General features: G+C 41.0%; 1 protein-coding gene across 3 annotated transcripts in view; it reads left to right on the forward strand.

Annotated features, from left to right (window-relative positions):
• The first annotated feature begins 632 nt into the window (after window positions 1–632).
• slc30a9 (solute carrier family 30 member 9) overlaps window positions 633–13,623 on the forward strand; it is a 140,414-nt gene continuing 127,423 nt past the window's right edge. For 2 of the 3 annotated variants that reach the window (XM_043692116.2, XM_043692137.2), the window contains exon 1: window positions 633–786. The gene's annotated coding sequence lies outside the window, so the exon portion shown is untranslated. Of the gene's footprint in view, window positions 787–7,358; window positions 7,455–13,623 lie in introns of all 3 variants that reach the window. The other variant, XM_043692123.2, reaches the window with a different exon arrangement.

Below are 13,623 nucleotides of genomic sequence, written 5' to 3' on the forward strand. Positions count from 1 at the left end.
TATTCAGGAATGATCATGGTGATGTCTGGAACATCGTCTGTAAAGTATGACTGAGAGACTGGCTATGTCTGCCTAGTCTGTGAGACAAAATGTAAGAGCAAATTAATGCAAATGCTGGAATCTGTACTGAAAACAACAATTGCTGGAGGTCACAGCGGGTTAGGCAGCATCCATAGAGAGAACAAGCCAACGTTTCGAGTCTAGATGACTCTTCATCAGAGAAGCGATTATCTGTGATCTCCAGCAATTGTTTTTCAGTATTCTGTGAGGCAGCACCCTCAAATTTGGCGCTCGTCCCTGCAAGTCTGTGTGTACAGTATTTATATCGCAGTACTTCAGTCCTCTGTTGTCAGCAATATCCATTCTGCCTAGCAATATCCATTGTCTACCCATAAATGAAATCCCTCTTCAAACACGCGGTACTTTTATGTTGATGGATAATACTTCAACCCGAATCCCTTGCACCTTGAGCAATGAAGTCCGTTGTCCGGCAACCATCACCTGGGTGCTCAGAATGCTGCAACGCTAAACCCTCCAATCAGAGCTCACTACGCCGTCGAGAGGCCGCCTGTTCCCATTGTGACGTGAAGAGAGGAGGGCTGTGATAGGTTGGCGGCGTATCACTCTCGCGAGGTTCGGCTTCTCCGGGAGGGTGTTCCGCTGAAGTGGAGGCTGCCGGCAGGGAGGCGATGACAGGGCAGGCAGTCAGTCAGCGGGAGAGTGCGCCATGAGCCGATTTAAAGAGGGACAAACGGGCGTTACTTACTGGCAGGAACACGCAGACGGGTGAGCGAACGAGACGCACATATAGGTTTGGAGGAGGGGGTTTCCAGTATCAAGCGGTACGCCATTAAATAGTAAAGATGGGGCACGTCTGTGGATGGAGAGATTCTGGCAGTTTGGGCTCGCGCTAGGCGGTTCGACTGATTCGAATGTTTAAACGCAACGGCCGGCGGCCCTCGAGCTGGAGGAGGAGGAGTTGCGACCGACCGACCCCTCTCTCTCTTTATTCTAGTCGGGTTCAGCGCACTCCGTGGGCGGAGAGATTGCCAGTGGTTTCTTGATTTCCCTGTTTCGTTTTGCAGAGGCGCTCAAATACTTGCTACTGTCGGATTTACCTCCCTTTTTGTCTGTTTTTATTTAAAAAAATAATCGCCAGTGGAATGGCTAGACTACCAGCGCCGTGCCCTGAAATCCGCAGGAACCTTCTGAATAGTAACTGGTAAACGTTAGAAAGGTTGACCAACTCTGGTCGGATGTCCGCAAGGCTTGATCATGTGACATCTCATCACCTGATATGGAAACACTGCATTTAGCTTTAATTTTAAAAAAATGTCTTTGAACACTGTTAAATCAGGCAGACCCCAAACGTAGGCACTAAGTGTGTTTAGTCAATCGGGGTAGCATTGGACTAAGCATGAAAGCAAATAGCCCAAACGAAAACGGAGTTGATTAGATTTCGGCAAATCTCTAATGGTTGGAGTCATGACTATTATAAAGGGAAGATGGTTGTGGTTGCTGGTGATCAGTTTTCTTAGCCCCAGAACGTCTCTACAGGAGTTCCTCAGGCTAGTGTCCTCGGCCCCACCGTCTTTAGCAGCTTCATCAATGACCCTCTGGCTGTCATGAGGTCAGCTATCAGAATGTTTGAAGATTGCACAATGTTCCATATCAATGGAGAAAGACCTGGAAATTTACAGGCTGTCAGAGGCAAGCAACATTACCTGGCAATGGTGCAGCACAATAACCATATCCATCCCCAAAAAAAACTAACCCTTCACATTTATCAGCATTTCAGTTGCTAAATGTCCCATTGTCAACATCAATGGTGGGGAAAGGAGTGGGAAGAGGAAAAAGTGGTGTGCATGTGGAGTTTGTACATTCTTCCTGTGTCTGTGTGGGTTTCCTCCAGGACCTCTGGTTTCCTCCCACATTCCAAACTATGTGTAGGAAAGGTGAATTGCCAATGCTAAATTGCCCATAGTGTTAGGTGCATTAGTCAGGGGTACGTGTAGGGAAATGAGTCTGGGCAGGCTCTTCTTCAGAGGGTCGGTGTAGACTTGTTGGGCCACAGGATCTGTTTCCACACTGTCGGCAATCTGGTCAATTCTAATGTGTGGTTACTGGCTTGATAAACAGCATTTCAAGAACACAGCTAACCACCATTTTTTTGAGCAATTAGAACTGGGCAATAAATGTTTGCTTAGCTAGCCATCTTCCATACATTTAAAAATTAAATTGGACCATTCGCTATCAGCAGTTTAGTAAATCTTTGCACTCCTATAGCCAGAGGATCTATTCTCTGATAAGCAGACCAAAACTCTTAAACAATATTCCAGTTGTGGTCTCACAAGGCCCTGTACAATTGCAGCAAGATATCTCTGCACCTGTGCTTGAATCCTCAACCTACTGTACCTGCATGCTTGCTTTAAGCGACTCGTACAAAGTCTTTTTGCATCTTTCCCCTTTCTCAATCTTTTGCCATTTAGATAGTAATCTGCCTTCCTGTTTTTGCTACCAAAGCAGATAACCTCATTTTTCCACATTATATTTTGCCTGCCACCCAGTTTCTCACTAACTCAACTGGTTCAAATAACATTGAAGCACCTCTGCATCCTCCTCACAGCTTGCTCTCATCCACCTTTGTGTCAACTGCAAACTTTTAATTACCTTCCATTAATATATATTGTGAATAGCTGGGGTCCATGCAGTGTCCCTCTAATCACGGTTACCAGTTCCGGGAAAGACCTATTTAATTCTACTCTGTTCCCTGTCAGTCAACCAGTTCTCTGTCCGTGCTAATTACCCTAAATCCCTTGTGCCTTCATTTCATGTGCTTAAGTTTTGTGCTTCCCATGTAAGAATTCTCTCTTTCCCCTGCTTTTCTACAAGCCTTTTCTCGGTTAATTTACCTATTTTTCTTGATGACCCTATTCCATTGACCTTGTTGAAAACCCTCTGAAAATCCAAGTAAGCCACATCTGTTTTCTTCCTCCTTCAACTCTCCTAGTTACAAACATCTTCAAAATTGCAGCTGATTTTTCAAATGTGATTTCCCTTTTGTAAATTTATGCTGTCTGATCTTGTCACTTTTCTAATTAAGTAGTGTAGTGACTGATATTCACTTGTAACTAATAGTAATCATAACCTGATATGAAACAAATGATGGGCTTTCGTTGAGATGGATTTGACTCCCCAGCTGATAGTACATTTAACATGCTGTACCTGCTGGTCATGCCTAAACATTTTTTTGGGGTCAGGTCTGTCTTTGATGTTTGTATGAATTGAGCTGTCAAAATTGCCTGAATAAACTGACATAAATGAAAAGCAGAAGTTGTTCAAATGACTCAGATCTTTTCTAATCAACTTGCTCACGGTTGAACCCAGACCTCCTAGTTTAGAGGTAGAGGTACTACCACTGTGCCACAAGAGACTCCTTCAAATGACTTGAGGCTGGGAATTTGGGACTCTTCACTACCTAGCAGCAACGTTTCAAACTCACTACCTGGGATCAAACTCGGTCAAGGGTAATTACATCTAATGAGTTTAACAAGACGTGAGGAAATTGGTTCCTGGTTCATATGCTGGTACTTTGCTGTAGATATTTTCTAATTAACCTATTCACAGATGTTCTTGCATCCTTCTGGAGCGGGTGCGACTTGAACCCAGGCTTCCTGGTCCAGAAGTAAGCATGTGTGTCCACAGGAGTCCTGATACTCCCCATAACCTCACTCCTTCTTAATCATCATGTGGTTTTCCTCTTGAAATGTTTATCTCCAATTTCTTTTTAATAGTGTTCCAACCTGTATTCCATTCATCACTTATAAATAATCCCTTTTTTCCATAGCCTGTAGTTCAAAACCTACCTGGTCTCTTTCACAGGTAAGATTCCTCTGTCTATTTCCACTGCTTTTCTACAAGCCTGGCTTGGGGACTGGTTCAGTAGTTAGCCCTGCTGCCTCACGGCACCAGGGACCTGGGTTCGATTCCAGCCTCTGACGACTATCTGTGGAGTTTGCACATTCTCCCTGTGTCTGCGTGGGTTTCCTCCCACAGTCCAAAGATGTGCAGGTTAGATGAATTGGTCATGCTAAATTTTCTGTAGTATTCAGGGGTGTAGGTTAGGTGCATTAGTCAGGGGTGAGTGCAGAGTAATAAGTAGTGGGTATGCCTCTAGGTGGACTTGTTGGGCCAGATGGCCTGCTTCCACACTGTAGGGATTCTATGAAGCCTTCTCTTATTTTCCTATTTTCCTTGACCCTATTCCATACACAGATGAGGTTAGGTAAGGAATATAAATTTTTAAGAATTAGATTTTATGGTCTTGTGTACTCAACTTACAAAACTGTGTAGGAAACTTTTCTGGTGAGATGGTGCTGGAGTAGCATTTCTGAACCTGTGTCTCATCTGCTCTTTCCACATTTTTTTGTTTTTTTTTTCTTTTATCTTGCTTATTGAAGAGCTCGATTGTGGCAATAGCATTGGCAGTGAATGATCCTAATGCAGACTCGAGTAGATCCAGAAGCATGGACTCATGGTGGCAGTGGTGAGTTTGGGTTCTCAGTAGTATGTGTCCAGCGCAGGTTAATGGAGGTGGCAGTGAGTTTTGGTCCATTACAAGACCTGGTGGCAGCAGCAAGGTGGGCTCGTGGTAGAATACAAAATAAAATCCAGTATAAGAATACAGGACTGCAATTAGAAGTGTACAAATTTGCCATTCTCTGACACCATCTTGGTTACACATTTGATTACACACCTGGAATTAAAAGGAAAACAAAGGAAACACGCAGACACACACAGCTTGATAAACTGCACCAGCATCTAATTAAGGAGTGCCTTGATCCACAAATGTCCAATCCCTCTATGACCTTACCTAGTAGCAAGAGCAGCTAGAGATGAGCGATAAATGTTGGCCCTGTGTGTTGATCAGTGATCTAGGATGTTGAGAGCGTGGTGCTGAAAAAGCACAGCAGGTCAGGCAGCATCCGGGGAGCAAGAAAATGAAGGGCTTTTGTCCGAAACGTTGATTTTCCTGCTCCTCAGGTGCTGCGTTACCTCTGCTTTTCCAGCACCACACTTTCTACTCTAATCTCCAGCATCTGCAGTCCTCACTTAGTGATCTAGGATTTACTGCTTAGATGGATAGTGAAAACAGATTCAATGGCAACTTTCAAAAAAATGTTGTTTTTGTTATATTTGAAGGTAAAGATAATTGCAGAGTTATCGGAAGAGAGGAACAAGATTAATTATATAAAAAAAAATTCAGAGACAATTTACATGGTGTGCTGAATGACTACCTCTGCTATCTTAACAATTTCTCATCAACTTGTTCAGAAATCTTATTACACAGTTCTGGAGCAAGTGGGATTTTTAACTGGGTCTCCAGGTTTAGAGGTAGGGACACTGCATCTCAGCATGCTGCTGGTACACTCTCATTCCATGTGAGATGATAATTAATCTTTACCTCTTGGTTTCTACACTTTCTTTGCCTGATATCTAATTATGAATCCACTACAGTTTCTATTGTACTTTTTTTACAGAAATATCTCATTTGAGCTGAATGTCAGCTCACCTGTTGTCGCATTATAATTACTTTTCAGGTGTCTCCATTGCATATCTTGCATCTGTCCCACCATATGTTTGACTAATCAAATGCCTTCCAATCTTCATACTCTCTATTTTTCAACGCGCCCCAAACTCTGCTGTCTGTCCAATTCTTCACTTAAGCTCTAACACTTCTGTCCTTGCTGGTGTATATTATTTGCCAGTCCCCTAATTTCTTGTGTTTAAACCTTTTTTTAAAATCTCACTTTTATTATCTTAATGTCTTCCAGCTAAAATTGTTGAAATCTTGAGATAAAGTATTTTAAAATATGCTTTGCTATTACAGGTGCTTTAAAAATGCAATTTTGATCAACCAAAGCAAGTGATGTATGCTGGTTTGATTATAGAACATTTATTCCTTTAGTTCTGAATTTTTGATGTCATGTTGGATGTGTAGTTCCATTGATGTACTTTTAGAGTACATATGTGGACTGGGGTCGGGGTGAGCGGTCTCTGGGTTAACAGTAGTGCCCCACCTCTGGGCTAGAAGAACTGGATTCAAGTTTCACCTATCCCAGACCTGTTATGACCTGTAGGAACAGGTTGATTAGAAAAATCTAAATCAACGAACTGACAATCTTGAACAGTAGCACTGGCAAATTTGTTTTCCTCTTCTAAGCTGAACCACTCTTCCTTGATTGTTCACTATATCTTATTGCTATTTGTTTATTTGCTGACTAATTCCCTGTGGATTGTACTTCAACAATGGTTTATTAGTGAATGTCATGATCCAGCAATGCACACAAGATTTTTAAATTTTTCTCATTATTTACCTGATTCTTTTTCATAACACTTTAATTAGTTTATTGGCTTAGCCAGTAATCCTTCTCATTGCAGATAGAAAATCATAAAAGCAAAAGAAGTAGGAGTAGGCTAGATGGCCCATTGATCCTGCTCTGCCATTCAATAAGATCATGGCTGATCTTTTTCATGGACTTGGCTCCACCTATTCCTGAAGAAGGGCCTGTGCCCGAAACGTCGAATCTCCTGTTCCCTGGATGCTGCCTGACCTGCTGTGCTGTTCCAGCAATAAAGTTTCAACTTTGATCTCCAGCATCTGCAGACCTCACTTTCTCCTCCACCTATTTGCTTACTCACCATATCCTTAATTCCTTTACTGTTCAAAAATTACCTGTCTTTGCCTTAAAAGCATTGAGCAAGATAGCCTCAACTGTTTCACTGAGCAGGAAATTCCACAGATGCACAACCCTTGGGAGAAGTTCCTCCTTGGCTCAGTCCTAAATCTGCTCCCTGTTGTTTTGAGCTATGGCCTCTAGATCTAGTTTCACCTGCCATTGGAAACAGCCTTCCTGCTTCTATCTTATCTATTTCCTTCATAATTTTAAATTTTTCTATAACACTCCTGCCTCATTCAAGGGTAAGCTGTTGTCGCTAGTGAATGTGTTGCATCTCTTTGATTTTGTTCATACAACAAGCTAAAAATAATTGAAATTATTTATTTCAATTTGTATTTCTAAATCTGACTTTTTTAAAAATGAGGAAATCTGCATAATCTGTCTAGAAATCTGTTACAGAACTTGATTTGAGTGCTATAATATAATTTGGTTGCTCCTTTTTTTGTTTTGTCTTAACTTGCCATTAACTTAATCATCACCTGTATTATGAGCATTTCAAAGTATATTCTGGCCCTTCAGCTCTACAACCAATTGAAGTTGAGTGAAGTGTTTGCATAATTGTCAGGTGAAAATATAATACATTAGAATTTCATTAATTTCACTTGTGCTTGCCCACAGATCTTTTGTGGATTATTTGTATTTTAGATTCTGGTCAACTTCCTGTCAAAAGTGTGTCCCACTTCCTACAGTATCTTTGGGATCAATGTTAGCAGGGTAAGCAATTATCTATTCTTTAATTAGATTAAATTGTAAATAAGTTGGAAAGCTGCAAGCTCTCATTTTAAGTCTCATCAACACGATGTTGAAGTCCTGATAAGGACTGAGAGGCCGAGTCACTTTTTTCTCTTGACTAAAAAGAAAATGCTGAGTTGAGCTGGTGGATGGTTTTAAAATTAAGGATTTTGATGGTTCACACAATGTTGTCTCTTGTGGGGGGGGGTGTAACTACTTAATTACTGCAATTGTTGAGAAAATTTGTAGCTCAGGTTGAGCTGGAAGGTTTGTTTTCAGACGTTTCATCACCATGCTAGGCAACGTCATCAGTGAGCCTCTGAAGTGCTGATGCTCTGTCCCGCTTTCTATTTATATGTCTTGGTCTGTTAAGGTGGATGATATCATTTCCAGTTCTTTCTCTGTGGTAGGTAAGTGGTGTCCAAATTGATGTTTATTGATGGAGTTCGGGTTTGAATGCCAGGCCTCTAGGAATTCACATGCGTCTCTTTGTTTAGCCTGTCCTAGGATGGATGTATTGTCCCAGTCAAAGTGGCGTCCTCCTTGGTCTGTGTGTGAGTATACTCGTGATGGTTGGTCATGTCTTTTGGTGGCTAGTTGGTGTTTATGTATCCTGGTGGCTAGTTTTCTGCCTCTGTCTGATGTAGTGTTTGTTACAGTCTTTGCATGGTATTTTGTAAATGACATGCGTTTTGCTAGTTGTTTGTATAGGGTCTGTTAGGTTCTTTAGCCGCTGTTTGTGTGTTGGTACATTTGTGGGCTACCATGATGCTGAGGGTCAGAGTAGTTTGGTAGTCATTTCAGTGATGTCTTTGTATGGTAATGTGACTGGAGTTTCTGGGCACATTGTCTGCTTGCTTGGATTTGCTCTTTAGGAATTGGTGGACTATGTTTATTGGGTACCATTCTTCTTGTATAAGTATTTTTCTTAGGTTGTTCATAGTTCCTGGGTGCTGTGGTGTGTGGTGGCCTGATAATATCCTGGTGCAGCTCAGTTTGTGGGTGTTGAGATAATTGCATCTGTATTTAAGTATCTGGTCTGTGTGTTGCTTTCCTGTAGACGCTGACCTGAAGTTCTCCGTTAACTGTTCGTTCCACTGTGACATCTAGGAAGAGGAGTCTGTTGTTTTCACCTCCTCTTGTGAATTCTATGTCAGTAAGGACATTGTTGGTTTCCTCTAATTTGTTCCATTTTGTAATGACAAGTGTCATCCACGTAGTGGATCCAGCGTTTGGGTTGGATAGTGGGAGGACTGTTCATTTGAGTCTCTGCATAACTGCTTCTGCTAAGAAGCCTGATATTGGTGATCCCATGGGTATTCCATTGATTTTGTTTGTCATTGAAGGTGAAGTGGGTAGTGAGGCACAGGTCTATAGCTTGATGTTGTCCTTGCTGATGAAGTTGGTGCTGTCTGGTGTTTGTGTCCTTTGTTCCTCTTGTAGTGTGGTCAGTGTTTCTTTTGGCCAGGCTGATGTTAATTGATGTGAATAGGGCTGTTATGTCAAAGAAGGCCAGGCACCATCCAGGGAACAGGAGAATCGACGCCTCGGGCATAAGCCCTTCCCCAGCGTCGATTCTCCTGTTCCCTGGATGCTGCCTGGCCTGCTGCGCTTCTCCAGCGGCACATTTTCGGCTCTGATCTCCAGCATCTGCAGACCTCACTTTCTCCTGTTATGTCAAAGGAGACCATTATTTTGTCCTCTTCATCTTAGTGTCTTTGGTGTTCAGGAATTCTAGGTATTTTAGTTTTCTGTAGAGTTCATTGGCTAGTCTGCATGTCGGTATTTCAGATAGAGGCTGTGGGTCTGTGGGGAGCCCCTGGTTTGCATACTTTAGGTAGTGCATAGAAACTGGGTGAGTTGGATCCATCCAGTTTAATTTTCTTGGAGATCTGCCTTGTTAGTTTATCCTGATTTTATGAAGTTTCTTCAATGAAGTTGTGACATGGTTTTCTAGCTGTGTGGTCTATTTATTTACTAGTTGCGCTTGAGAGGGTGGGAGTGAATTGTCGTCTTAGCTGCTGCAACCTATGTGTTCTTGGCCATTAGGCAGACTGATCAGTAATTTGACCCACTACACTGAAGGAACAGCAATGTATTTCCAAATCAGGATGGTGAATGTTTTGGAGGGGAACTTGCAACTGGTGGTGTTCCCATGTATCTGCTGCATTTATCCATCTGTATGGTAGGATAGTTTGGAAGGTGCTATTTAAGGATCTTTGAATTTCTGGAGTGCATTTTAGACAGTACACACATCTACAGAGTGTCAGTGAGTGTGGATGTGGTACCAATCGAGTAGGCTGCTTTTGTCCTGGATTGAATCAAATTTCTTGAGTGAAGTTGCAGCTGCACTCATCCAGGCAAGTGGGAAGTACTCTATCACACACCTCTGCCTTTTAAATAGTAAACAGACATTGAGGATTCAGGAGATGAGTTACTTGCAGGATACGTGATCTGTGACCTACAGTTGTCGCAGCTATATTCAAATGGCTAATTCAATTCATTTTCTAGTTAATGGTAACCCCAGAATGTAAATAGTGGGAGATTCAGTGATGGTAATACCATTGAATGTCAAGGGAAATGTTAAATTGTCATCTCATTAGAGAAGATCTTTGCCTGGCATTTGTGTGGCATGAATCAGACTTGCCACTTTTGGATAGAGAGGTGGATTTTGTCTAGGTCTTGCTACATTTCAACATAGACTGCTCAAATATCTAAGGAGTCATGAATGTTGCTGATCTTCGCTAAACATCCCCTGCCCCATCTCTGATCTTGTGGAGGTAAGGTGATTGAAGCACCTGAAGACAGTTGAGTCTAGGGTGCTACCTTCGGGAATCCTGCAGAAATGTCTAGAGCTGAGGTCACTGATGTCCCATTGCCACAACTGTCTTCCTACATGCTAGGTATGACTCCAACTACGGAGAGCTTTTGCCTGTTTCCCATTGATTCCACTTTTGCCAGCGCTCCTTAATGTGATATTCTATCAAATGCAGTACACGCACTCCTCACCTCTAGAATTCAGCTCTTTTGACCATGTTAGAACCAAGGCTGTACTGAGGTCAGGAGCTGGTGGCCCTGGTGGAACCCAAACTGGGTGTCACTGAGCAGGTGCTGCTTGATAGCACTGTTGATAATTGTTCAAAAAATGATTAATATTTCATCGAGACAACATAATCATGCAGCACGGTGGCTCAGTGGTTAGCACTGCTGCCTCACAATGCCAGGAACCCGGGTTCGATTCCTGCCTCGGGTGATTGTGCAAACTCCACACATTCTTCCTATTCAGCATGAGTTTCCTCCCACAATCTAAAGATGTGCAGATTAGGTGAATTGGCCGTTGTAAATTGCCCATAGTGTTCAGGGATGCCTAGGTTAGGTGCATTAGTCAGGGGTAAATGGAGAGTAATAGAGTAGGAGAATGGGTCTGGGTGGATTACTCTTCAGAGGCTCGGTGTGGACTTGTTGAGCCTGAACGCCTGTTTTCACACTCTAGGGATTCTATGATGTAGTTAATGTAAGAAATCATGATCAAGTCTTGGATTTCTCCTAATCAGAAATTATTTCCTTGTGGTTTCTGTTATAAGAAGCCCAGAATCAATTAGTTTTGTCTGCTTTGGTTTAGCTTGTTTGCTCTCGGTCCAAGACTATCTTTGTTCCGCCCACTCAAAATTTTTGTCTTCATGTCTAACTGTGTTATTTGGATCGAGAACTTACAATTTCTTTCAGATTAGATTTGATAAAATTATTTAATTTAACTCGCATTTGATAGTATCTCGCTGCACTTCACATTATTTATTTAATTTCTGATCAACCATCTTTTTGGAAAATAATGGTCCCAAGTAATACTTTTAATCATATTCTTACCAATATTGGTTAATCTGAACATGTTAAATTCAACATATTTGGTTTCTTATCCTTATTTTTAGTAGAAAAATATCCTTCTAGCTTAGATCTCTTAAAATGCAATAATGGTTTCTTAAGTTGGCTAAAATGTGCAACGATAGTTTACACAATATAGCAAAACAACTAAGGTATTTTGTAAGAGAGAGAGAGGCTGACCAATCAAGGCTTGAGTTAACTAATTGAAAACTTGATTTAGGTAATAAATACTGGAATGTATTTCTGTTTTTAATCTGTTCAGAGGTGTTATTACACACCTCTGGAGCTGGTATGCCTTGAAGTGTTAGGGACACTACCACAATACGACAAGAGCTTTAGGAGAAAGTTTCACCTCGTGGCCCTTGTGGGTTTAAGCTCTACTGCTTGTGGAGGTGAATGGGCCAAGTAGTTGAGTTTGGGGAAAAGAAAACAAAATCTGTTTGCCATGGGACTGAGAGGTTTTCTGGGTGGGCTGACATTAAAAATTGAGTGAGAAATTAGAACAATTTTTTTAGTCATGTTGCTGGCACAGAAGTTTGCAAATGTGCAGAATAGGAAGAATAATTAGCACTGCAGAATGTGGTAATATTTTAAGTGTACAGTTTGGGAGACTGATTAGCTGGGAGACATTGGAAAGATTAAGTCCTGTGGTGGTAAGAGAATGTTAAGTTTTTTTTTGTTAAACATATTTAAAAATATTTAACATCCCCTATTCTCCCTTACCTGACTAGTTTGAGACATCTCTTGCAATGGCACATTTTTTCCTAACTGGAAAATTAGCATTTTTCACTCCTTAGTAAGGAAGTTTGCATAAATCAGTTAACCACAGCTATTACTATAGTTGGAAGAAAATCTACCATTAGGTTGACTGTGTGTCACACAAGTTCCCTGTCCTTTTTTGTACAAAATGTTTATGTAAATCCTCTAATTTACTTAAAGAATTGGTCCACATTTAGCCATACAGCAAATGGTAGCAATAAACTGTTTAAGGATTCCAAATCATTGGATAAAAATTATTTAATTTTAATTTGATAGACTGTGCTTTTCTCGCCGCAGAATTCTTAGGTGGTTGCTTTGTATTTCTTCACTCGGCATCTTGCCGTTAACAAAACAGTTATGGAAGTCATAAGAAAAGAAAGAGAGGAACACAAGTAGGCCGTCGAGCTTGCTCTGCCATGACTACACTTGGGTTTTGACTTTTTCTTACCTGCTTCCCCATATTTCTTAGTTCCTTTGGAAAAACTAAGTATCTGCTAATCTAAGCCATAACTTTCATCAGTGATCGAGCTCTACAGACTTTAGAGTAACAAATCCTTCACTCAAAGGGCTGTGAATCTTTGGAATTTCTCATCTCAGTTCTAAATGATTGATCCATTATCCTGAGACTGTCCTTCTTTGTTCTAGGATGAATATTTTTGGCATCTGTTCTGTCAAGACTTTTGGAATTGTGCATGTTTTGATCATGTTGCTTTTTGCTCTAAATTGCAGAGAATATAGAATCCGGTACTCAACCTTTCTTTATCGGACCGTCCTCTCATCACAGGGACCAATCTAGCAAATGTTTGGTATACTGCCTGCAGTACAAGTATTTCTTTCCTCAAATATGGAGTGCAAAGCGCACACTATACTCCAGTTTTGGTCTTGCCACAATACAATAATAGCATGATTTCTTTATTCTTCAAACCAATCCAATAGAGGTCAATGTGCCATTTGTTTTCCTATTACCTGCTGCATCTGCTTGCTAACTTTTCTTTCCTTGTACAAATGTACCCAAGTCCTTCTGAACATGAATATTTATGTATTTCATGCCTTTTGTTTTTTTTAAAAAAATCTACTTATGACTAAAGAGGATAATCTTACACTTGTTTCAAATTTTACTCCATCATCCACTGTGTAGTATACTTGGATTTCTGAAAAGTAATGGATAATTTGTCCATTCATTAACTTGTCTTTATCTCTTTTCAGCTTATCTGCATTGCCCTCATAGCTTGCATTCTGATGTCGCTATCAATCTCCGTAAACTTGGTTACGTTATTCCTACTCTTTAAGTGATTCATGTAGATTGTAAATACCTGGGGTCTGCTGTTGATCCTTGAAGCACTAGTCACAGCTTGCCAACTTGAAAATGCTCCATTTACCCCTATTGTTTACTTCCTGTTGTTAATCAATCACTTTGTGCTAACATATTACACAAGGTAAAGTATGTCATCTTATTTAATGCCTTTTGGGGATCCAGGTACATTACATTACTGGTACTCCTTTATCTACATTA

Source organism: Chiloscyllium plagiosum, unplaced genomic scaffold, assembly GCF_037043375.1.
Source record: "Chiloscyllium plagiosum isolate Xiang-an unplaced genomic scaffold, Cpla_swu_hap1 HiC_scaffold_1, whole genome shotgun sequence".
NCBI lineage: Eukaryota > Metazoa > Chordata > Chondrichthyes > Orectolobiformes > Hemiscylliidae > Chiloscyllium > Chiloscyllium plagiosum.